The sequence below is a fragment of the Pleurodeles waltl genome, chromosome 4_1 (assembly GCF_031143425.1).
Source record: "Pleurodeles waltl isolate 20211129_DDA chromosome 4_1, aPleWal1.hap1.20221129, whole genome shotgun sequence".
Lineage (NCBI taxonomy): Eukaryota > Metazoa > Chordata > Amphibia > Caudata > Salamandridae > Pleurodeles > Pleurodeles waltl.
Window position 1 is genome coordinate 295,434,832 of NC_090442.1, and position 26,507 is coordinate 295,461,338.

The window sequence follows — 26,507 nt, forward strand, 5'->3', positions numbered from 1 at the left end:
CTTGCATGTCAGAAGAGTGAACGGTTTTTGGACGTTTACTCTTAGACCTAGATTGTGAAATAGTCCTAGGCAGGGGTTGGTAGCCTTGGATGCCAGCCGTGATGTGGGAGCTATTATCAGCCAGTCATCCAGATATGGGTAGACTTGAAAACCGTTGTTGCGGAGGAAAGCTGCTATCAGAGCGAGACATTTTGTGAAGATTCTTGGCGCTGACTTTAAACCGAATGGGAGAACTTTGAATTGATAATGGGCAACGGCCACAGTGAAGCAGAGATATTTGTGATGCTTTACATGTATCAGTATGTGGACATAGGCATCCTGGAGATCCATCAATGTCATGTAATCCCCATTGTTTAGAAGGTGCAGGAAATCCGACAGTATGATCATACAAAAGGATTGTTTCCTTAGAAACTTGTTCAAATTTCTGAGGTTTAGGATTGGTCTCCATTCCTCCGACTTTTTATGTATTAGAAAGAACCAGGAATAGAATCCGAGTCCCCTGTGTTGCGCAGGGACCTCTCCTACCGCCCATTTGGTGAGCATTAGGAAAACCTCTTGCTGAAGCAAGTGAAGATGAAGTGGGTGTGATTTTCCTGGTGGATGGTGTGGTGGTTTTTGTATAAATTCTAGCATATGAACTTGAGCCACTATATCCAGCACCCATTTGTCCGATGTTATGTTTTTCAAATTCTGTAGGTAGTTTGAGATGTTCGCTCCCACTTGATGGAATTGTGGAAAATGTGGAAGCATAGTCGGTGCCAGACAAGGATCATTGCTTGTGAGCTGATCCTGGGTTTCCTTCTCCCACCTTGTCTGATGTAGGAGGCCATGGATGGTTGCCTGTAAGTCTGCTGATAGGCCGGTCTATATTGAGGCTGTTGGTACTGCCTATGGTAGGAGCCACGAAACGTAGGGAAACCCCTACCTCTTGCTCCCCGAAAGGTCTGTTTCCTGTACTGCAAGGTACCCAGAGAATGAGCAGTGTCCGTGTCAGTTTTGATGGCCTGTAGGGCATCATCTATATGCTTGCCGAAGAGAGATTCTCCGTCGTAGGGCATATCTAATATCCTGGACTGGACCTCTGGCCTGAAAAATGTTGCTTTCAACCATACCTGATGGCGCAGTACCGCTGCTTCTGCCAGCTGATGAAAGCCCGTGGAGGCTATATCTAGAGAGCAGTCAATGATCTCTTCTGAGGTACGTTCTCCTTCCAGCAGAATTTTGGGTGCCTCAGGTTGCTTGTTCTCAGGAATGAGCTATAGAAAGGCGTTCATGTCAGACCACATCTGGTGATCATAGCGACCCAAAATCGCTAGAGAGTTGGCAGCACGGACAGTAATAGCCGACATGGCTGAGAATCTCTTGCCAACGTTGTCCAGGTGCCTGCCTTCTTATCGGAAGGAGTAGATATAGGTGTTGACGGATTCTTAGAACGCAGTTGGGCGGCTTGGGAAATTACCGAATCTGGCTTTGAATGCCCTGTTAAACACGCTGGAGAATCCTGTGTAGCCTTGTACTTTTTATCCAGCTTTTGTGGAACCGGTGGGACAGTAGCTGGATTCTCCATAATTTTAATGCCTTCACTCCAAATAAAGTCTATGATTGGAATTGCCCTCACCGACTTTCTTGCCTGTTCTTTGAAGTCATGGAGGAAGCATTCCGACTGTGAAACAGAGGTTGGTAAATGAAACTGTGTGGCCGCTCTATCCATTAAGTTATGAAAACCTCCTATATTCTCCGGTGGAGAATCTGATGGACGAGGAGGTGGTGGTGATGGAGTAGGAGCTAAATAATCATCGCATTCATCGTTAGTATGTTGGGGTGTTAAAATCTCTCCTTCTTCTCTGTCATCTTCTGAAGAGGAGATGTCATCTCTGGGAGGGCTATTTTAGACTGCTGTGTAAGTCTGGGAGTTGCTGGAGGTGGAGGTATACTCCTTGGTGTAGCAGGAGAGGAAGGAAGAGGTGGCTGCGTCTCAGTTGCGGTTGGGGACTTCCCTTTATAATCCTGCAACATATACTGCAAATCTTGAATCAGAAAGGCAGGCATCTGCACAGTGTCTCTAGGTTGATGTAAAGGCTCATAATAGCATCTTTGATGAGTATAATACAATTGATACTGTTGCTCGTACTCATCCTCATCTTCCTCCTCCTGATACTTGACATGCAACTGGGATGGGCTGTGTGCATCACTAAACAGCCTCTCATCTGTCTAGCGATGACTAGGAAGTAAGGTTGTTACCTTACTTGGCGATGTATCTGCCGGATAAACAGTAGACCTAGACACCATGGTAATTTCACTGTGGCTTGAAGGTCGGGAGATCCAAAGGAAATGGGGACCACGCTGTCTTGACTCACAGGAACTAGTGGCATCGTTGGTGGTGTTGACAACGATGGTCCCGTCGATGGAATTGGTGTCTTTGTTGATTTTTCTGCCAGCAAAGGGCTCGTCGACGGTGGTGTCGTTGACGGGACTCTCATCGACGATGGCGTCAACGTTGATGCTCTTGTTGATGATGGTGTAGACGACGGTGCCCTTGCCGTCAATGTTCTTGTCGACGTACCCTTCAATAACAAAGCCTTTTCTGGAGGAGCTTTCATCGACGGCACCAACAACAGATGTGACTTATCCGTGACTCTAACTGAAGGAATCGGAGCCTTTTTAACAGACGTCGATGTGGTCGCAGTCGACGACGGTCTCGTCGATGAGACGGTGGAGACGGTAGCTGTGGAAACCATCGTCATCACTGTTGTCGTCGACTTGAATTTAAGAGAAACCTTTCTAGAAGTGGACGGCTGTGATAAAGGAGAACAGTGACGGGACTCCTTTTTGCGACGAGGAGAGGATGGCTCAGATTAAATTGAGCTTTGTATGTCCTTGGCACCCTCCTTATGGTGCGCCCTGTGGTGTTTTCTGGATTTCTCAGCGTGCCCCAGGTCCGCAGATCTGGACCTTTTATGAGGTCTTTCTGAATCACTCTCCTCACCAGAAGTACAGGACTTAGCCTGTAACCAGATTAACAGTCTTCCTTCTCTGTCTCTAAGGGTCTTCGCAGAGAAAGTGCAATATATCTTACAATCTTTTACCTGATGCACAGGATGTAAGCAATATAAACAGTCCTTATGTGGATCATCCACATGCAGCCTCTTCTTGCCACAGGTCTTACAAGGGCGGAAAAGGCCTTTGCTGGAAGAATCAGACATTTTCTGAAGAAAAACTTGTCTTGAGAGGAAAAAGAAATGAGCAGAGCTCAGGGAGACTCCCTTCACACGACGTGCGGTTGCAAATCTGAGGGAATGAGCCTCGCTGGGGAATATTCTGCAGAATGCTGGAGCCTGATTGGTCATAAGTCAAGTTTGGTTCTGTTTACAAAAGGACAAGGATAGGCTATATTTGTGATTATAGCATTATAGCCTATGGAAATTTTTTACTCACTGCTTTTTCATTTACCGTGGGACTCCCACTTCGACGACGGGGATGATTCAAGCATGTGAATTTATGAAAGATCCAATACTGGATAATCTGAAGCTCACACCTCCAAATCTTACTGACCAAGCTATGCCCCTGTGAATGAGGTGGAGCAAAGAATGCTGGAAGGGTGATAGCTGCCTGACACTAATTTGAGCGGCACTTTGGCATTAGGGAAGCTCAAGCCTTCAACACCAACTTATTCAGGAAGAATGTAGCATAAGGCCAGTTAACGCAGAGAGCCTGCGGCTCGCACACACATACACTTAGCAGTGGTATGTTATGTCAATGAGAAAGACAGTTTTCAGCGTCAAATGTTTCAAGGGACAACTGTGCAGCTGCTCAAAAGAGGTACAAATCAAAAAATTGAGTACTAAACTCAAGTCGCACTGTGGTATCACAAATTATTTTGGTGGACATAAATGTTGCAGACCTTCAAAAAACCTTCATCACAATAGATGATTTAATTGAAGGATGTTGAAGATTCAGAGAAATGTCCTTGTAGTGGGTCAATTTAAAGAGTGCCACGCCAAGATGCAAATTTGTTACGACTTGCATACACAGATGAGGACAAATGAGGTAAACTTTCACCACTCAATCTCCAAGCATGAAGATTCAACTTTTGTAGGTCCTGGTGCAGTGCCCTGCCCTGCCCAGCTGCTGTGACAGAAGATCCTCCCAGAGTGGCAGCTTGATCAGAGAATAGAACTCATGTCCAGGTGTTATGGATACCGCACTCTCCTGGCCCAATCCGTGCCATTAGGATGACTTGAGCCCCATTGTTCCTGATCTTGTTGAGAATCAGGGGAAGAGAGGAAGAGGCATAAAAGCATACAAGAGCCACAAGCTCCACTCTAGGCGGAATGCGTCTCAGACAGAAATGCGAATGTGCAAAACTGCTTACATTGAGCATTCTCAAGGGTGGAAAAATGATCATGCCAGTGTTTCCCCTAATAAAGGAAGATGCCCTGCACCACTTCCTGGTGTAATTTCCATTCATGGTCCACTAGACGTCAGCTTCTGACTTCATCCATGCTGGTATTTAGAGATCCTGTCAGGTAGCATACCAACAGAGACATTATTTGGTGCTTCTGCCACTTACATAGGTGTGAAGCCCCCTAGCACAGAACTTAAAACCCTGCCCCTCTCTGTTTGTTGTAGTACCACATGGTAGCGGTGTTGTCCGTGAGCAACTGCACCAGTGTTACTTTGATGGTAGGCAAAAAAGCCTTGAGTGGCAAACCAATTGCCTTCATCTCTAACAAACTATTGTGGAGTCGAGCTTTGACTGGAGATGAGGCTTCTGATTTCCACCTCTCCTAGATTGCCTTCCCAACCCATCTGGATGGGATAAGGAGAGGGGACTGCCACTCACACAATTGCAGTCCAGCAGCCACCACTGCAGTTTCCTCAGAAATCTGGATACAGTCTGACAGAGCCCCTTGGTGCCGTGCCCACTGAGACTTCAGGTCATACTGCAGAGCCAGAAAATGTCATCTGGAATGTGGCACTGGCAGGATGCAGGAGGCCAACAATTGCAGCAGTCTCAGATTCATCCACACTACGATCCAGCATAGATTCATCAGGAAACATCGGGACCATAGCTCAAATGTCCAGTATTCTCTGCTCTTGGGAAAAAGCACAAAACTGCAATGTATACAGAACAGCTCTGATTAAAGGGAGCATCTGCCATGTGTGACTTTGGCACATTGATAGTGAACCTCAACTATTTGATTCCTGGGGCGAGCATGCCTTTAACAGACAGTCATCGATGTAGTGGAAGAGTGGTACCCCCCCCAACCTCTGAAGGTGCCCTGCAACTACCTCCATCACTTTTGTGAGCTTCTGAGGGTCACTTGTGAGACTAAACCGAATCTTGGCAAACTGAAAATGCGTCTGCCCACTGTGAGCCATAGGATGCACCTTTAGTGCAGACAGAACATGGGCAAGCATTCGTAGTTTGAATTTTGTCTTCCACAGGAAGGCTTTGAGAGGGCAGAGAACCAAAATCACACTAATGCCTCTTCTTTGGCAACAGCAAATAGCTGGAGTAACACCCCGCTGGTACTTCTGATGCCAGAACCTTCTAAAGCCCCTTTGGTCAAAATGGGCAACACTTCCTCCTGCAAGACAGAAAAGTAGCCCTCCATCAACCACCCTGATGGTGGTGGAAGATATGGTGGGGTGGAAAGAAATGGATTTGGAGGATCTACTTGTTTGAGGCAATGGTTAGCCACACCTGGTGAAAATATGGGTTTGTGACTCTGACAGGGTGGCTGTGTTCCAAAAAGGACATCGTAAGCAGTTTTGTGGCTGCTGTAGGGTCAGAGGACAGAGATGCATATCACCCCTTGTGCCCTGGGCGTTGTATTTGTTAGCCACAATCTTAGCCATGAATAGGCTGAAAGGACTGCTGTGCTGGCAGAGGTGCCTGGCGAAACTGAAAACCTCTGCCACACCTTCAGAAGGCTTAACTGCTGCTGCAATTGTCTTGGAGGGCAGACAGATAGAATGTGGCCCTGCTTTTATTGAACCATTCCAGGGATGAGTCCACTTTGTTACCAAGAAGATGAGAGCCATTGACTGGTGTGTCAAATAAAGATTTGTGGACATCCCTGCAGAAGCCCGTAGACCTCATCTATATTTGGCATAGAAGCTCCACCCTCGAACCCATCGCCCGACCAAGCAGTTAGTCGTGTTCAAGCCAGAGCAAATTACAAATGTATATGTATCATGTCTGTTGGACCTGACCTTCTCTAAAGGATCAATCCCAAACATTTTGCTTTCACTCATCCTGATTGTGAACCTGTTTCTGTTGACTTCTACGACTCTGTGCACTTTACCACTGTTAACCAGTGCTAAAGTAGTTTTTGCTCTCTCCTTTAAACATAGTAAAGTTAGCTTACACCCAATTGTCAAATTTATTTACTTGCAAATCCCTAGCAAAGTTGTACTACATGTTCCCTGGGCCTTTAAATTAAACACTACTAGTAAGCCTGCGGTGGTTATGGTGTCACCCACTGAAGTAGCACTTTTAAACATGTCTCAAGTCTGCTATTGCAACCTGTGTGTGCAGTTTTAAACTGCCATGTCGGTCTGGCAAAATAATCCTTTTGCCAAGCCTAAACTTTCATTTTTGATACATATAAGTCACCCTTAGCAGCCCAAAGAGGAGGGAGAACTGTATTTAAAAAGTTGACCTGTACTTTCAAGTTTTACATGTCCTGCTAGTGAAAAACAATGTCAAGGAAATTAAAACCTGATCACTTTCAAAACTGGTGGACAAAACAATTATCACCATAGGTATCTATTGATGAGACTTTTAGAAAGATGGCAGTTTCTTCTCCTAACCATTTGGTGCCTGCAACCTGATTCTGGGTCACATGACTGGGTGTAGTTGGCAGCTGGCCATTGTATATTCCTCCCAGACAGTATCACAATAGAGGGTCTGGGTGTTGACAGGATGGGCCCTCCTGACCTAATTGTGGTGGGAGGGTGGTGTCATTTACCACACTTGCACTTCAAAGACACTGACTCAGTTCACACACAAAAGAATTCACACTGGCGTATTGTACCCCCAGGCAGACTGGGACCAGAGCAGGGAGGTAGGACATTTTAGACATCTGTAGGGGGAAACTCCAGAACCTTCTCCTACTTCAAAGTGATGTAAAAAGGGTATATCCTCAGACCCAGTCTTTAGTACACTTATGGACCTCTGTACTACAGAAGGACAACCTGCTGCTTGAGGCCTACCCAGCTTGCCGACAAGGAAGACTGGGCCTTCACCCTTCATCCCAGGATGAAGTGACTCAAGGGTCAGCTGACTGACCTCCTATTCTGAGCTACAGGGACAGAAAATCTCCAGAGGCCTTCCTGCATCTGCCCAGCTGACCTGCTGCCTGAACCTGTAGCTGGAACTGCCCAAGCCCTGCTGGCCTTTGAAAGAGTGAGTACCTGACCCCCAAGAGGTACCTCCTAGGGCCTGGCCCCTTGGCTGGCATCAGAGTGCCCTTTTCCGACGGAAAAAGGAAAAAACCTGAAGTTTTAGGCTCTTCACAACCGCAGACAGGCCTGTTGTCACCACAATCTTTCTGCCAACACCAAAGCAATGCAATGATATGGTGAATCCAACTTTGCCATTTTGGTGTCAATTAATATATTGCATTTTACTAAATTTTCTTTAATTTGTGTGGGACGTTTCTGGTGTTGTGTTTTCACTTTAATATTGTTTGTGTGCTGCCTAAATACTTTATAAATCTAAGTTATGACTTCTTTAGTGCCAAGCTACTGGATGGTTAGGCACAGGTTAATTTAGTGACCCTTTGTGATTCACTCTGACAAGAATTGTGGCTCTTGCTTGAGAAGGGCTCACACCCTCTCAACCAACAGCCCAATTTCTCACAGTGGCCACGTTGTATAGCTTGGGTCAGGGATGCACTAAGGATGTTCGGAACTACTAATAAAACTTGGTCCTCCATATCCCAGGGGTATGGGAGTAGCGGCCTAGAAGGCAGCTGGCATTGATCGATCATAGAACACGACTCGTGGGAGAAACGTTAGGCTTGCCAGATGTCTCTATTCTCTTGCACTTACAGTCAGGTATTGAAGGCACTGAGATTGACCTTACTGGGTAAATGTCTGCACCACTAAGCTCTCAGACATGTTATGTTATGTGACAAAGTCAGTGTCACCTGGTGCTGGGGGGTGGAGCTGAGTGACCTACCTATTTATTGGAAGTCCTGAACATGGTTTTGCCCAAGTGCCCAGAGTATCAGTGAGGGTCTCATTATGTGGTAAGTAGAGGTTCTATAGGGGCTTGAGTACCTCTGTCAGTGGCTTCACCTCCATAGTACGGAATTGTAGGTCTAGTATTTCTGCTCCCCTCTGCGTAATGCCAGCAAGGAATGCAAAAACGCTTTCTTTGGTGGCAGGGATGGGAGAAGAAATAGGGTGAGTGTTCGGAGAAGTATCCAGTTGTTTTGCTTTTCACTAATGACTGAACTGAGATAATCATACACTGACAAAACATCAATGGAATGAACTTCATAGTCCAAAGAAGACATTTATTATTTCACTACTCAAGGTTCCTAAAAGGAGATTAGCATGTTGAAAGCATACGTTTAAAACTAGTCACAACAATGAAATGAAAACATACACGACTGATTCTCCACTGCAATATACACAGCAAATATATGTATCTATATTATAATGCAAAGAAAATAATTAATAAGAATGCATCACTGTAGGGCCTGTCAGATGCTTCATCTTTCTCCTGCCAGCAAGCCGATGACCCCGTTCGACTGCGAAAGAGAAAGAGAGATCTCTACCCTCACGGGAAATATACATGAGGCATCCGACATCTGAATCCTTACTAAGGTCGCTGAATCCCTCACTGTCGCACTGGGCCTCTTATACATCTTAAAAAACCAAAGAAGGAGCTTTATGGAAAAACCCATCCTGTTGCGCAAGAAGTATTCAAACATGCTGGCTAGTTTAGGTATGCTTTGAAAATAGCATGTTGGGGTTTGGCCACAATCCCAAGATGTCAAGTCAAAGCAAGGTTGTTCCCTGCCGTCTGAGTACCTTCTTATCAACCAAAGCCCTTGGTGAGAAAAAGCACGAAAACAAGACAGATTGCACAGTTTACAACGTGGAAAATTATGGGCAGCCTTGAACATGGCAGTGTCTAATGCTACAATAAAGGCAATAGACAGAATTAAGCCAAGGCTAAACTGAATCCAAAATGGAGTCTGTAACTGGTGAACACTGGACAGCTAAGCCAGGTGCAAAGTGGTACAACACGAAGTTAGTGGTCAAAACACACATTCCACTACATTCCGCCCTTATGACCAATGACTTGTGTAAACTACAGATTGAAAATCAACTTTGCTCATATTTTTTTTTTCTAAAAAAAAACCATTACAAGCGAAGCAGGTATGCATTGTACACAGCAACATAATAAAATGATAAAAGCACTCACTATAAAGCAATGGAAGTGGATTAACGTATTGATCTTATAAACAGTTAAACCAGACACACGTACAATGAAAAGAATACAGCTTATATATTCTGATTGGGATAATAAGTGATTGAATAGTGTTTCTAGGATAGCAAGTTGGTATAGAATTAGATGGAAACATCATGAGTTCTAATCATGGAAAGGTACACGGTCCACCAGTAATGTTTGCTGGAATATAAGTGTTCCCATATGAGAATAGTCAGCCAACTGGCAACTTAAGCATGCTTAATGAGACTGGCAGCAGTCATCCAATGATAACAAGCCATGTATTAGTTCCAGTGGAAATATAATCAAATAGGTTGACAGAACATCCATGGTACTCTGCATTGTTCCCAGGCAGGACTTTGATCTGTGAAGCACAATTAGCGCTAAATGGATCCATAGGTTTTGTACTTTAAAAGCAGCAAAAGCATTGCACAATGGTTGATCAATCAGGTTCAAGTTGGGGGTGCTGTCCTTACCCCGACTCCGCACACAAATGCTTGAAGGGAGACCACACAGCAAACTCATGGTGAGTGGCAAGTCGTAGTATGATCTGAAAAGAAACAAGTATGATTTTTCTTGCAAATAATATTTGTCATCTAAAATGTGCTCCCATTTTTCCTTTCCTTGTTTTATAATTAGCAGGACATTATTGGGGCCCTTTGCTATAATTTCTACAGGTTCTGGAGGGCCATTTGGGGATTCAACCCACACCTTAGCATCAGGGTTTTGTCAGCTGAATCACAACTTCCCTTTCCTTGCACTGTCAGAAGGGCTGGGGCAGTCTCCTTCCTCATCAATCATCCATACACTGAACTTATGACAAGTTGGGCAATTCTGTCTCCAATCTGTAGGAAAAAATCAGCTTCTCCACTATTTAACAGAATAACTTTGATTTTTATCTGTCCTGGTAACTTTCCTCTCCCCAATTGACCTTTGACTGTTTGTGGGACAGATCTCTGTTGTGTGTGCTGACAAATAGGACATTGCAAAATCACAGTTTTTATCAAAATCAGGGGAATGTGCACCCCTCTAATCTCTGCCCACCTGTAAGTAGCTTTTTCTCCCAGGTCTTCCACATTTCTGGTGCGCCCATTTAGCCATCCTCACCAAGTCAGAATTCTGGGTTGCCACTTCTGCCTCAGAAATTTCGGCTTTGTCGTCTGCAAGGGAATTGAACCAGTGATCTAGTGAGCCAATGAGCATCTATACAGAACACTGTGACTCTAGTGTGTTCTACCATTTCCCAAATTTCCTGCCACAACTCTTTGCCCCACACCTCCTTAGTGTGAATGAACCAGTTATGTGCATGCCATGTGGGAAGCCAAATGGCTAATCCATAGGCAGTGGACCAAAAATCAGTGTAAATCGGATACGTCCGAAGCAGCTCTTGCTTTAGAGTCTGATACACAGCGTACAACTCTGCATATTGGCTACTTTTTCCTCCTCCTGTGGTGGTCAACAGCTTTTTAGTATCTGGATTGTATGACACTTCTTTCCAATGTCTTTTGGAACCCATGTATTTAAATGAACCATTAGTGAACCAAACATGCTATCTATCTTCAGGGACAAGGATTCAAATGGCACACAGCATCTCACTGGTGACTGTTTACCTGTGGTACCTCCTGCACCCTCTCCTCATTCCGTACTGGGGCTTGTGACACCTGTTCATGTAGGGCTGCAGTGCCTGCCGGTTCTACTCGAGCCCTGTCTTGTATGTACCATTTCCAGCATATGATGCTAGCCTCTTGTGCATGTCATATACAGTGAGATTTAGGTGAACTCATCACCCATTGCATAATTGGTATTTCAGGTTTCAAAATTACGTTATGACCTAGTGTTATTTGCTCAGTATCCACTAGAGCCCAATAACAGGCCAAAAGCTGTTTTTCAAAAGGAGTATAGCGCTCCCCAGAGTCAAGTAGTTTTCTAGTCCAGAACCCCATGGGCACCCTCGTCCTTCCCTGTTTCTGCCACATATTCCAATTTGCATATTGTCCCTGAACAGTTACATGTAACTCAATGTCTCCCTCTTGCACTGGCCACAAGTCTAAAGCATGTTTAATTATTTCATTTGCCAAATCAAAAGCATACTGCTGCTCTTCACCCCCTTCAAACTCATGTTTTTTTCTGGTTACTTTATACCAAAGGGTTAAGATTTTATCTCAGATGAGGGTCATGCTGTTTCTAAAAATCAAACAATCCCATGAAACTCTGTGTCTCTTGCTTAGTGTGAGGAGTAGCAAACTCCAAAATCTTTTGTTTTACCTGCTACATCATCTCTCTATGTTCTGGATTTCACTGAATTCCTATAAACTGCACATTTTGCAACAGTCCCTGTGTCTTGTCTTGTCTGAATTAATTGTACACATCGTACTCTGTAGACGTTCTGTGAATATATCATTAACATCCTCAACTTGTTGCTGGGTGTAATCTTTTAAATAATGTATTTCAACTCCTGCCAAAAACTGTGGGCTACTCTGTATTTTTTGTCCAAATATTGGCTGTGCATGAACTACGTTCTGCTCATGCAGCTCACACTGGCCCCCACCTTTTTTAACCTTCTCATTAGTGGAATGTGAAAAGTCAGATTCCCCCGTAACAGCCTGGTAGATTTCAGCTTTATCTTGTAATAACTTGTTCTGGTTAAATTGTTCTCTCAATTTCTGATTTGCATATTCTAACTGTTTACATCTCTCATGCATTTTTCTGTAAGCAGACAAAAGTGTCCAAACCCTCCTGTCAAGAACAAAAGGGACATAATTCTGTTGTAAAAGGACCTTTTCTAAACATGTAAAAACATTCAATAATTTTGTTTTATCCATGACCCATCCCAAAATGTAGAAAGTCCTGATAAACAAGATAACACATTTGCCAAGACATCATAAGGCATTTTAATTTCACATGCATTTTCAAACATGGTTTGCGGTGCTCCCTGAATAAAAACATATTAACACTCTTAAGTTGTGCACTCTCAACCTCCAACCTCTACGCCAAAATGTTTTGCTTTTCACTAATGACTGAGCTGTGATACTCATACACTGACAAAAAAATCTATGGAATGCACTTCTTAGTCCAAAGAAGACATTTAATATTTCACTACGCAAGGTTCCTAAAAGGAGATTAGCATGTTGAAAGCACACGTTTAAAAATAGTCACAATTAAATGAAAACATACACGACTGATTCTCCACTGCAATATACAAAGCAAATATATGTATCTATATTATAATGCAAAGCAAATAATTAATAAAAATGCATCACCGTAGGGCCTGTCAGGTGCTTCATCTTTCTCCTGCCAGCAAGCTGATGACCCTATTTAACAGCGAAAGAGAAAGAGAGATCTGCAACCTCACAGGAAATCTGTATCAGGCATCCGACGTCTGAATCCTGACTGAGGTCTCTGAATCCCTCACTGTCGCACTGGGTCTTTTCTATATCTTAAAACCAAAGAAGAAGCTTTATGGCAAAACCCCTCCTATTGCGCAAGAAGTATTCAAACATGCTGGCTAGTTTAGGTATGCTTTGAAAATAACACGTTGGGGTTTGGCCACAATCCCAAGATGTCAAGTCAAAGCAAGGCTGTTCCCTGCCATCTGAGTACATTCTTATCAGTCAAAGCCCTTGGTGAGAAAAAGCACGGAAACAAGACAGAATGCACAGTTTACAATGTGGAAAATTACGGGCAGCCTTTAACATGGTAGTGTCTAATGCTAGGATAAAGTCAATAGGCAGAGTTGATCTAAGACTAAACTGAATACAAGATGGAGTCTGTAACCGGTGAACACTGGACAGCTAAGCCAGGTGCAAAGTGGTGCAACACGAAGTCAGTGGTCAAAACATACCTTTCACTACACCAGGCCATTGGCATCTCAAAGTTCTTTATAACAATTTTCATTATTGTATTGGAGAGCAAAATCTTCCCCTTCTTCAAAATTGTTATTGTCAGTTCAAAAAATATTGTGGAAAGTCTGGACCCTACTGCAACGAAAGGGCAAAATATTCAAATCAGAAGGGCTATCTGCTGGTTGTGCTCCAGTAGGATCAGAGTGTGGCCACAGTCAAAGTTGTGGTGGATTCTGCTCAGAGAGCACAGCAGGTTACAAGTCCTCCTCTAGCATTGGTGGCACAGGGTATGGTGCCAATCCAAAGTTGGTACTGGAGCAAGTGACGAACCGAAAATGGGTATGAAGGGTACAGAAAGCGGACCCATTGGCAGAAGTCTGACTGGATGCGCCTGCAGGTTCTTGGGACCTGAGGAAAACAGTAAAGTGCCAAAAAGTGTGGAGCTTTCCCTCCCTAAAGATTCTGCTTGCTGCAATGTTGCTAACAGACCCAGGAATTCAGGGTGCAACAGGACTAGACACAGGAGCAGCTCTGATAGAGATAGAGAGTGAGGCAGCAGCACTATAATATTCTCATGCCTTATCTGAAGTCCGAGGGTGGCGGGAAGGGTCCAATTATCACTTTGATTTCTTAAGTTTCTTCTTTGGCTTATGAGAATACTTCAACCGTGACAGTGATTTGCCTTCAGAGCAACTTTGGAAGTGTACTGAGACCTTCCTTTCAACTTCGACTGGTCATAATGCGGAGTCTTCCCATATTTGGTGACATACAGCTTTGCTTTGGGGCCCTGTATGGCCTTCAAATTCATCTGGGTGTATGTGTCAAAGTGTTGCTCGCCCCCCAACAAATGTATTTTCTGTGAAATAGTTGGGTACAAGGGCTTACAGTCAGGTATGGTGTGATGTCTGTCAGACTTCACCAGGACTTTTTACATGCTCACAGACAAAAAACACACACACGCTCTCCCGCTCTTCATTTTGAAAGAAAGTCCTCAAAAATCTTAGTTATTTTACAAAATATTGTGTTTTCACTCACCTAGTAGTCCTAACAACCTGCATTCCTCTTCATTTCATCTGCCCCTTATACCTCTCACATGCACCCTGCTTATATAATGTATTTAACATTATATGCCAGAGTAATTGTGAATGAGGTGGAGCAAAGAATGCTGGAAGGGTGATAGCTGCCTGACACGAAATCGAGTGAGCACTTTGGCATTAGGGAAGCTCAGGCCCTCCACACCAACTTATTCAGAAAGAATGTTTCACAAGGCCGGTTAACATAGAGAGCCTGCTGCTTGCACACACATACACTTAACAGTGGGATGTTATGGTAATGCGAAAGATTGTTTTCAGCGCAAAATATTTCCAGGGACAACTGTGCAGCTCCTCAACAAGGTACACATCAAAAAAGTGAGTACTAAATTGAAGTCGCACTGTGGTATCACAAATGTTTTTGGTGGAAATAAATGTTGCAGACCTTCAAAAAAATCTCACCACACTAGGTGATTTAATTAAAGGATGTTGAAGATTTAGACAAATTGGCTTGCAGAGGATCAATTTTGAGAGTGCTACACCAAGCCGCAAATTTGTTGCAATGAATAGCATACACCGATTTTGTGGTGGGATGCCTTGCTGCCAAGATGATATCAATGACCCCAGAAGGAAAGACAAATGAGGTCAACTGTCACCACTCAATCTCTAAGGATGAATATTCAACTTTTGCAGGTCGTGGTGCAGTGCCCTGCCCAGCTGCTTTGGCAGAAGCTCCTCCCAGAGTGGCAGCTTGATCAGAGAATAGTACTCATGTCCAGGAGTTATGGATACCGCACTCTCTTAGCCAAATCGGTGCCATTAGGATGACTTGAACCCTGTTGTTCCTGATTTTGTTCAGAATCAGGGAAAGAGAGGTAGAGGCGTAAAACATACAGGAGCCACAAGCTCCACTTTAGGTGGAATGCATCTCAGAAAGAGTGACTTTTTGGAAACGTGAATGTGCAAAACTGCTTACATTGAGCATTCTCAATGGTGGCAAAGATATCACGCCAGTGTTCTCCCCAATAATGGAACATGCCCTGCACCACTTCCTGGTGTAATTTCCATTCATGGTCTAATAAACGTCAGCTGCTGACTTCATCCATGTTGGTATTTAGAGATGCTGTCAGGTAGCTTACCAATAGAGACATTATTTGGTGCTTTGCCACTTACATAGGTGTGAAGCACCCTGGCACAGAACTCAAGACCCCACCCTTCCCTGTTTGCTGCAATAACACATGGCAGCAGTGTTGTCCGTGAGCAAATGCACCACTGTTACTGTGATGGTAGGCAAAAAAGCCTTCAATGGCAAGCAAATTTACTTTATCTCCAACAAACTGTTGTGGAGTTGAGCATCGACTGGAGATGAGAGGTTTCTGATTTCTATATCTCCTAGATGACCTCCCTAACCCATCTGGATGGGGTAAAGAGAGGGGACTGCCACTGACCCAATCTCAGTCCAGTAGCCATCACTGCAGGTCTCTTGCAGTTTCCTCAGAAATCTGGAAACAATCTGACAGAGCATCTTGGTGCTGTTACCACTGGAACTTCAGGTCACACTGCAGAGCCAGAAAATGTAATCTAGCATATGGCACCTGGCGGATGCAGGAGGCCAGCAATTGCAGCAGTCTCAGATTCATCCACACTATGATCCAGCAGAGATTCATCAGGAAACATCGGGATCATAGCCCAAATGTCCTATAGTCTCTGCTCTTGGGGAAAGGCACAAAACTACAATGTATACAGAATGGCTCTGATAAAAGGTAGTTTCTGCCATGTGTGACTTTGGCACATTGATAGTGAACCTCAACTATATGATTTCTGGGGCGAGCACGCCTTCAACAGCCAGTCATCAATGTAGGAAAAGACTGGTACCCCCAACATCCGAAGGTGTCCTACAACCACCGCCATCACTTTTGTGAGCATCTAAGGGGCACTTGTGAGGTTAAACGGGACCTCAGCAAACTGAAAATGCTTCTGCCCACTATGAACCATAGGATGCACCTTTAGTGCAGACAGAACATGGGCAAGCATTAGTTGTCACGGTGTAGGTACTCCTCAGACTCGGTGTGATGCAAACAAGGTCCACCTCCTGACACCACCAAGTCACTGATAACAAACCACAGTGCATTGGAGTAATCAAGCGAGGGAAGGAAGGGGAAGGATCAGCAGGGACGGGATAACTGTAAAGAAAAAAACACAGTGTTAATTATCACATTGTCTGTCTATTCTCATAAGGTCTCACTATAACCAAAACGACCTGGCCTGCCCATAACTCATAAGGGCAGAACTAGTCCAAAGCCTGACTATGTTCCATCAGTATCACCAATGGATGCCCCAAGCCAACTACGGCCACTAATAATCACCTAAGGGTCTCACCGCCCTTCCTCCTAAACAATACTACAGTACGTATAACGAAACAAACATGAGGAGAAAGAATAAGGTGAAGAAAATCTATTTTGTACTTCTTCCTATGATTCAGTTAACCCACTAAGCCTTTCGTTAATGTCACGTATATTTGAAGAAGTAACTCGTTCATATCTCAGTGAATGTTGACAAGAATTATTTGTCCCGGCTGTTTGGAATCCTGCAAACAGTAAATCTCATTCTGAATTGCCGCCAACAAAAAGCCAAAAGATTATGTCTCATAAGATCGCCGTTCCTTTATTATGGTACCTCAAAAAGTAAAGTGCTCCAATATATGACAGTCACCCACAACCTGGCTGTAAGGAATGCAGAAATAAAGAAAGGCGATAGCCTCCGGCAAGTAGCAAGCTTGCCGCTTACCACCTTCTTAGTACTTGGAATTCAAAAGGAGGAGCAGCTAGGAACTCCTTCTGCCGGTAAAAAGTCAGTTTCCAGGAGGGGGCCCTGATGAATCTCATTCCTCGTTTCAGGCCGCCGATGAATTCCCCCCTGGGGAACGCCGTCCGCTCCTACTTCGTTGAGGCTCCGACCTGCCTCATTAGCACAAATAACGCACACCCTTTCCAGGGTGCGCCGACTTTTACGCGATTTCTACCGCGCTGGGCTTCATGGGAGATGTAGTCCCTAATGACTACAATCTCCCGATCGGCCCTGTAGGTGCCGGCTAGCACCTGACAGTACGCCCACCTCCAAAGCGCCTCCTAGGGCCAGGTTTAGTGGGATGACAAGCATGAAACCGTTGCACCGCCCTAGGGGCATGGACATTGCCTTCCGGCTCCCATGAATCCTCCTCGGCCTCATACCCTTTCCACGACACCAAGTACCATAACTTACCCCCCCGTAGTTTGGAATCCAACACCTTGCGCACCTCATACTCCAGCTGCCCGTCTCTAACCACCGGAGGCGCCGCCCGCCGGGTCGCGGACAGAGCTGGCTTCAAAAGGCTGCAATGAAACACCGGATGGATTCTTAAGGAAGCAGGTAAGTTGAGACGGTAAGCCACAGGGTTTATCTTGCGTACCACCTCATAAGGACCAATGTAACGAGGATGAAAGATGCTACGCATCTTAAAACGTATATACTTGGTGGAAAGCCACACTCGGTCCCCTGGCTGATACACCGGCCCCTCACGCCGATGTACATCACCCCATTTCTTATACTGTTCCTTGGCTTTATCCAAATTAAGTCATATTTTTTTTTGCATGGATTGTAGGTTCTTAACCATAGCATGGACAGTAGGTTGATCCGTGACATCCCGAGGTATGATTATGGGCAACATCTCCGCGTGGAACCCTGTGTTAGCACGAAAAGGAGACTCCCTTATCGAGCTATGCCAAGCATTGTTGTACGATAGTTCGGCCAGCCATAGCAATGACACCCACGATTCCTGCGCGTCTTTTGCATAGCACCTCAGATATTTCTTCAGGGTTTGGTTGAGACGCTCCGTCTGGCCATCGGTTTGTGGGTGAAAACTGGTGGATAGGGCGGATTCAATGCGCAGAACCTTGCACCACATGCGCCAAAACCTAGCAACGAACTGGGGGCCTCTGTCTGAAATAATGGTTCTTGGTAAACCATGTAACCGCACCACTTGAGACAGAATTAGATGGGCGGTCTGACTTGCTGTAGGTAGGTTTCTACAAGGGAGAAAGTGACCCATCTTGGTAAGACTATCGATTACCACCATGATCGCATTGTACCCCTGATCCATTGGCAATCCTACCACAAAATCCACGCTGATGGTTTGCCATGGTTTTTCCGGAGTGGGCAAAGGCATCAGCTTGCCCTGGCTCTTCGCGTTTTCTCCCTTGGATCGAGCACATATCTCGCACCGAGCTACCCATGTCGCAACGTCCTTAGCCCAACCTTTCCACCTGAAATGTCGTTGAACTATTTGCGCAGTCTTGGTGTACCCCGGATGACCAGCTGTTACCGCATCATGACACCAATTGAAGGCTTGCATTCGAAGTTCAGGTGTTGGTAAATACAAACGATTACCTTGCAACGGTATTCCATGCTTAAGGGTACGGTCCTGACTTACTTCGGCCCACTCCTTCCACTGAGCAGCAGACTTATGCTTAGAGACCTTTTCTAGGAAGTGAGATATATATGAAGGGCACAAAGCACTTTTTCCGGTTGGATGATTGCTTCATCAGGTCTTGAAGTGATGTTCCTCGCGTCCCTTTGTCTAGACAGTGAATCTGCCTTGCGATTGTCGACCCCAGGACGGAAGGTTACTACAAACTCATATTCTGAAAAGAACAGCATCCACCTCATTTGCTGCTGGGTAAGCTGTCTAGCCTCCTTCATATACTGCAGGTTTCGGTGATCAGTATATACCGTGACCGGGTGTTGGGCCCCCCAGAGATAGTGTCTCCATTCCTGAAATGCCTTCATGATGGCTAGTAGTTCTTTTTCTGCCACTGTATAGTTGAGTTCCGCAGCAGATAGCTTCTTAGATAAAAACGCCACCGGATGAAGCTGTCCCGAGGTCTTGTTTCTTTGGGATAACACAGCCCCAATGGCTATATCCGAGGCATCTGCTTCGACTATAAAAGGTACTTCTGGCTGTGGATGCTGAAGTATAGGCGCTGAGCAGAAGGCCTGTTTTAAGAAGCAGAAGGCCTCCTCTGCCTCCTCTGACCAAACAAAAGACACTCCCTTTCTTAGCAACCTTGTTATAGGTGACACAATGTGGGAAAAATGACAGATGAATCTTCTATAGTAATTGGAAAACCCCAGGAAGCATTGCACGTCTCTCACACTAGTGGGCACTGGCCACTCTTGATCCGCCTGTATTTTTCTTGTCGACATGCAGAACCCTTCCGGGCTTAAATCCACCCCCCAAGAACTCAACCTTCTGTACATGGAACTCGCATTTGCTCAGTTTGCAATAAAGATGGTGCTGTTGCAATGCCTGGAGTACTAGGGAAACATGTTCCATGTGCCGCTCTAGGGAGGTAGAATACACCAATATGTCATCTATATAAACGATCACAAAGTGGTCTACGTATTCTTTGAGAACATCGTTCAGAAAGTATTGGAAAGCCGCCGGGGCGTTACACAACCCGAACGGCATTACCAAGTATTCAAACAGGCCATAACGGGTCTTGAACGCCGTCTTCCATTCATCCCCTTCACGGATTCTGACCAGATGGTAAGCCCCCTTCAGATCCAACCTTGTATAGATAGTTGCCTCTTTCACCTGTTCCAATAACACAGGAATGAGGGGAAGAGGGTATCTATTCCTTATCGTGTTCTTGTTCAGCATTCGATAATCGATGCAGGTTCTCAACTCTTTATTCGCTTTAGCTATGAAAAAGAGTGGAGAAGCTGCCGGAGAACAAGATGGTCTAATGAACCCGATTTCCAGGAAACGGTCCAGATATCTTCGCAAATGTTTGGTTTCTGGGTCTGATAGAGCATATACCCTACAAGAAGGAAGGAGTGCTCCCGGAATCAGATCTATCTTGCAATCGTATATACGATGGGGTGGCAATGTCTCCGCCTGACCTTCGTCGAACAAATCCTTGAACTTGGCGTAAACAGAGGGCAATATCACCGCTTTCTCCACCACTGTGGCCAACTGTAACCCTTGAGCCAACGCTAATGCGGGGGGGTTATCATATAAGGAACAGACTTTCTCACTCCTCACGGACTGAAAACTAACCGTCTTGGTTTGCCAATCGATAACAGGATTGCTCTTTCTTAGCCAGGGCATTCCCAAAATTATTTCATACTGAGGAGCCTCTATTATATCTAGCCTGATTATTTCTCTGCGTGCCGGAGATACTCCACTGAAAACCAACCCCACATCCTCAGTTTGTTCAGTAAGGGGTCCAGACTTCAGTGGTGTACCGTCAACTGCCAACACAATTTCGGGGTTCTTTCTTGGAATTCTCAGAAGTCCCAGTCTCTTAACCACCCCTTCATCTATGAAATTTCCCGTGGCTCCTGAGTCTATCATTGCCCATACAGGATGGTTTCGATCTTGGGACACCAGCTCTACGGATAACAAAAGGTGTGACGCCTTTTCTTCTTGTGGCAAGAGGGTTAAAGAAGTCAACCGGAACCCAGATAGGGGTTCTATAAAGGGCAAATCCTCTTTCTCTGATATCTTCCCTGACGTCACCGCGGCCTTTTGAGTGGGGGAGTAGGAGAACCTTTTTCTTGGTTTTTGGGGACATTCTCTCACATAATGACCCTTCCTGCTGCAATACATGCACAACCCCTGTACCCTCCTACTCTCTTTTTCGGCCTTTGACAGAGGTGCCCTAACGGCTCCCACTTCCATAGGTTCCCCGCATAAATCATGGGAATTAGGAACTGGTCGCCCCTCTCTTTCTGGAATGACCGGCCGCCTATCACCCGCTCTACGCTCTCCCCTTCTCTCTGCTAGCCGATGATTCAATCTCAAGGTAAGATTCACAAGTTCAGTACACGTGGAAGGCTGTGGATCTATTTGGGCTAGGATATCCTTCATGTCGTCTCTTAATCCTTGATAATAGAGAGACATTCTCTTCTCCTCTGGCCACTCTGATTCCGCTACCAGTCTATTGAAGGTGGTAAGATAAGTAACCAGGTCAGACCTCCCCTGTCTCAGTTCCAGCAATTCTCTATCAGCACTAAAGGTGGTTGTTCTGTGATCAAACACCTTCTCAAAGGCCGACCGAAAGGCATTCCAATCTGATAATAAGGGGTCATCGTTTCTAACTAACGGCACTGCCCAGTTGGCTGCATCTCCCGAGAGATAAGAAATAGCGAACATTACCCTGGAAAGGTTAGAGGGAAAATACGCCGGTCTACATGAGAATTGAAGAGACAACTGCGTTAAAAAAGCCTGAACTTTCCTGGGGTCCCCTGAAAACCGTTCCGGACTGGCCAAAGGAATTGGAGGGGAGACGTTCACGGTTATCTGCGGTGTAGATGCTGAGGCATCGAAGGGATTCCTAGTAAGCCTTTCTACCTTGTCCCTTAGTGCCGCTGCCTCCACCCTAGAATCTGCCAACTCTTGCTGCACTAACACTAACGCCTGTAATACATCATCCATAGATGCCATCTTTGCATTACACCGAGCAGGAGGAGTATTATTCGTGGGTGCGTTATTCTGTCACGGTGTAGGTACTCCTCAGACTCGGTGTGATGCAAACAAGGTCCACCTCCTGACACCACCAAGTCACTGATAACAAACCACAGTGCATTGGAGTAATCAAGCGAGGGAAGGAAGGGGAAGGATCAGCAGGGACGGGATAACTGTAAAGAAAAATACACAGTGTTAATTATCACATTGTCTGTCTATTCTCATAAGGTCTCACTATAACCAAAACGACCTGGCCTGCCCATAACTCATAAGGGCAGAACTAGTCCAAAGCCTGACTATGTTCCATCAGTATCACCAATGGATGCCCCAAGCCAACTACGGCCACTAATAATCACCTAAGGGTCTCACCGCCCTTCCTCCTAAACAATACTACAGTACGTATAACGAAACAAACATGAGGAGAAAGAATAAGGTGAAGAAAATCTATTTTGTACTTCTTCCTATGATTCAGTTAACCCACTAAGCCTTTCGTTAATGTCACGTATATTTGAAGAAGTAACTCGTTCATATCTCAGTGAATGTTGACAAGAATTATTTGTCCCGGCTGTTTGGAATCCTGCAAACAGTAAATCTCATTCTGAATTGCCGCCAACAAAAAGCCAAAAGATTATGGGCCTGATTCTAACTTTGGAGGACGGTGTTAAACCGTCCCAAAAGTGGCGGATATACCACCTACCGTATTACGAGTCCATTATATCCTATGGAACTCGTAATACGGTAGGTGGTATATCCGCCACTTTTGGGACGGTTTAACACCGTCCTCCAAAGTTAGAATCAGGCCCTATGTCTCATAAGATCGCCGTTCCTTTATTATGGTACCTCAAAAAGTAAAGTGCTCCAATATATGACAGTCACCCACAACCTGGCCGTAAGGAATGCAGAAATAAAGAAAGGCGATAGCCTCCGGCAAGTAGCAAGCTTGCCGCTTACCACCTTCTTAGTACTTGGAATTCGAAAGGAGGAGCAGCTAGGAACTCCTTCTGCCGGTAAAAAGTCAGTTTCCAGGAGGGGGCCCTGATGAATCTCATTCCTCGTTTCCGGCCGCCGATGAATTCCCCCCTGGGGAACGCCGTCCGCTCCTACTTCGTTGAGGCTCCGACCTGCCTCATTAGCACACATAACGCACACCCTTTCCAGGGTGCGCCGACTTTTACGCGATTTCTACCGCGCTGGGCTTCATGGGAGATGTAGTCCCTAATGACTACAATCTCCCGATCGGCCCTGTAGGCGCCGGCTAGCACCTGACATTAGTATCTTTAATTTTGTCTTCCACAGGAACGCTTTAAGAGGGCAGAGACCCAAAATCGGTCTAATGCCTCCTTCCTTCTTCGGCAGCTGCAAGTAGCTGGAGTAACACTCCGCTTGTACTACTGATGCCAAAACCCTCTACAGCCCTTTTGGTCAAAATGGGCAACACTTCCTCTTGCAAGACAGTAAAGTAGCCCTCAATCAACCACCATGATGGTGGTGGAAGATATGGTGGGGTGGAAAGAAATGGATTTGGAGGACCTACTTGTTTGAGGCAATGGTTAGCCACCCCTGGAGAAAATATGGGTTCCTTACTCACACCCTAAGGTAACTATAACTTGCACCTTTGCTAAGTGCAGCTAATTACCCCACATTTTATGTCACTGATGACAACTTCATTGGCATCTTTGATATTATCACTGTAACATTTGCAATCAAATTATTGATCAGAAAACTGTGCATGGCGACAGCGTGAGTTATAGTTACATTAGGGTGCGAGTTATAGTTACTTGAAATAACTATAACTGCTGAATTTCCAAGGTTTTGTGCGAGTAAATTCAGAACCTAACCATAACATCCCAGTAACCTTAATTTTTTTCAATGAACATAGTAATTCCAATTGCTTTACTTTTTTTAAAAAACATAGAAATTCACAGAAAAAAACAAAGGTTACAGAGACATTATAGTTAGAAAATAGAATGATGCTGCAGTCTCTTCATGATGAAAAATGTTCGCAGTCATAGTATGTGTGTCCTGAAACAGAAATATGAGAAGTAGTAAAGTTAGTAATACATATACTTATTTTTTTATAATGGAGAGCACAACTTTGAATCATCAAAATGAGATATTTGTTTACTGTTGTTAAATTAAGTGTTGAGACAAGTTTTCATATACAGTTTCGGCATAGGTTTTTTGGCACGTATTAATAATTTTTTTTTTTTAATGAACTGATGTGCAATTAGTTATTTGTAAATAAGCAAATCTTTTGAATTGTGTAAATATGGAGCTTGAATGTAGGCAATGGAAGTACTTTTATGTTCCCAAGAGTACCTTAGACCAAAGAGGTCAGAACTCTGGTGAGTCTTTTTAGCTATTATTTCTAGAACAGCCATACAGAATTCTTGAGCATCTGGTTGTTCATTGGTAGAAAACTGAATAGCACTTGTACACATATCATCATCATGACAAACTTTATTTTGGTTGAAAACCATAAGAGCACAGATAAAACAATGGAATTAAAAAGGATCTTTGTTTTTTTAATAAAAACAAATACATGCAAAATGTGTTGCACTTAACACAATTAGCAGCAAGAAAGGTAAACTTATAAAAGGTTTCCTACTCATGGCATATAAAAACATCATACTGCCATAGGGGAAATATGGTTTTAAATTATTTGGAGACAAGTTATGCCCTTCATCGTAGCTTACAATGCCAAGTTAGTATAACAAGCAGAATACAAAGAAAGTGGGTCAAAGAACAAAGTAAGTATGTATATCAGGTAGATCATCAAGCAGAACAACAAGGATACCATATAGTTCAGGTGAATATAGTGCATTTGCTACTGCCATTGTTTGATAAATCTTGAGGGCTGGGGATATCTGTCTCGTGTATGAGGACTTGAACAACTTGGTCACACCAAATGCAGTTGACACAGATATAGGCACTCTTCCTAAGTTGAGGATACCAGAAAATGTTCACAGTCAGTCTAATATCCAAATAATCTAAGTAATCCACCCTCTCCAGGCAGTGGCCATTTTTTGGGTTGGTTAATACACATAAACTTCGTTTTCCCCATGTTCATTACTAGCCCCTATCTAAACAAAAGGCAGTAAAGTTGTCCTGAAGACTGGACATAGGGCCTGATTTAGATTTCGACAGACCAGTTACTCAATCACAACCGTGAAAGGTAGCCCGCTGGCCGAAAATATAACTCCCATTATATCCTGTGGGATTTAGATTTCAGCAGATGGGCTATTAGTCACCATTATGATGGAGTAACCCATTTGTGGAAATCTAAATCAGGGACACAGTCTTGGAGGCTAGCAAGGAGTCACCTGCAAAAAGAAGTATTGGAGTTTTGCAACCTGAGCTCATTGGAGCATTGTTCCTGCACTGTAACAACAGTGCCACTACATCATGGCAATACAAGGAGAAGAGGATAGGGGCAAGAACACACACCTGCTGTACTCCCTCTAAAACTCTTAACATGTTCTGTAAACTCACCTTGCTGGCCCCATCTCACTTGAGCAGATGTGCCAGGATGTAGCCAGATTAAAATGTCAAGTATTGGCAAGGGGATCCCCATCTGCCTTGGTGTCTCCCATAGCTTGCAACAAGGGACTAAATCAAAAGCAGTTTTTGAATCCAGAAAGATTACGACTAAATGGGCTTTCTGAATGACCACGGTTTTCCAGACTAAAGACAGACATCTGAACACCTGATCTATGGTACTAACACTTTTCCTCAACCCAGCTTGCAGAACCGACAAAACAGCTGCTTCTTCTGTCTGGGATTCAAGGATACTCAGGATCTGCCTACAGAACATCTTCTGTGTCAAGTCTATAAGACTAATTGGTCTATAGTTCAGTGGTGAAGCGTTGGGGTCCTTTCTGTGAATGGGAATAGTTCCAGCACCTTTCCAGGAAAGTGGAGCCTGGGCATCTCCCACATTGCATTTGCAAGTTTATTGATATTTAAAGTCCATCTTGCTGAATCAGCTTTGAAAAGATCTCCAAGAATCCCATTCGGTCTAGCTGCTTTGCTTGACAAGATAGTAGTGCTGGCACTCTCCTGTTGTTTTGTAGAGGTCGGAAAAGTGTTTCCACCATACCTTAGGCTGATTAAAATGATTTAGAATTGTACTTCTACATTAGTCCACACTAGCCATTTCGGCCCCAAAACATTTTCCTTTGCCTTCGCGGCATCGGATATGTCTTCCCAGCATTTAGAGTCCCAAGCCTGATGGGCATGTACCTGGATGTTTATATATTGTGCCCTCTTTAATCTTAGAAAATCACTTCTATCAGATTTGAGTGTATGAAGCAAATCAGTTTTTGCATCCTTTAATTTTTTTTATGAACCATGAGGAACTTTGTTTGACATAGAAATAGTCCAACATGGCATCTTGGTGAAAGCAATCACAAACGTCACAGAAAAGAGTACTAAGAAGATCAGAAATGGCAAGATTTCTGGCCTCGACAGTCGCAAAACTATGTTCTCTAGGGCTATGTTTAGCTCCCTATTTATGGAACACCAAGGTCTCAGGTGCGGTGGACTCTCTAGCCCAATTTATGGTATGTCTAAGGTTAGTGGGCCTAATGCCCCTGCTTAATGATCGTAGGGGGGTCTCTAAGTGTGCTACAGAGTCCCCCATTGAACAATGTAAA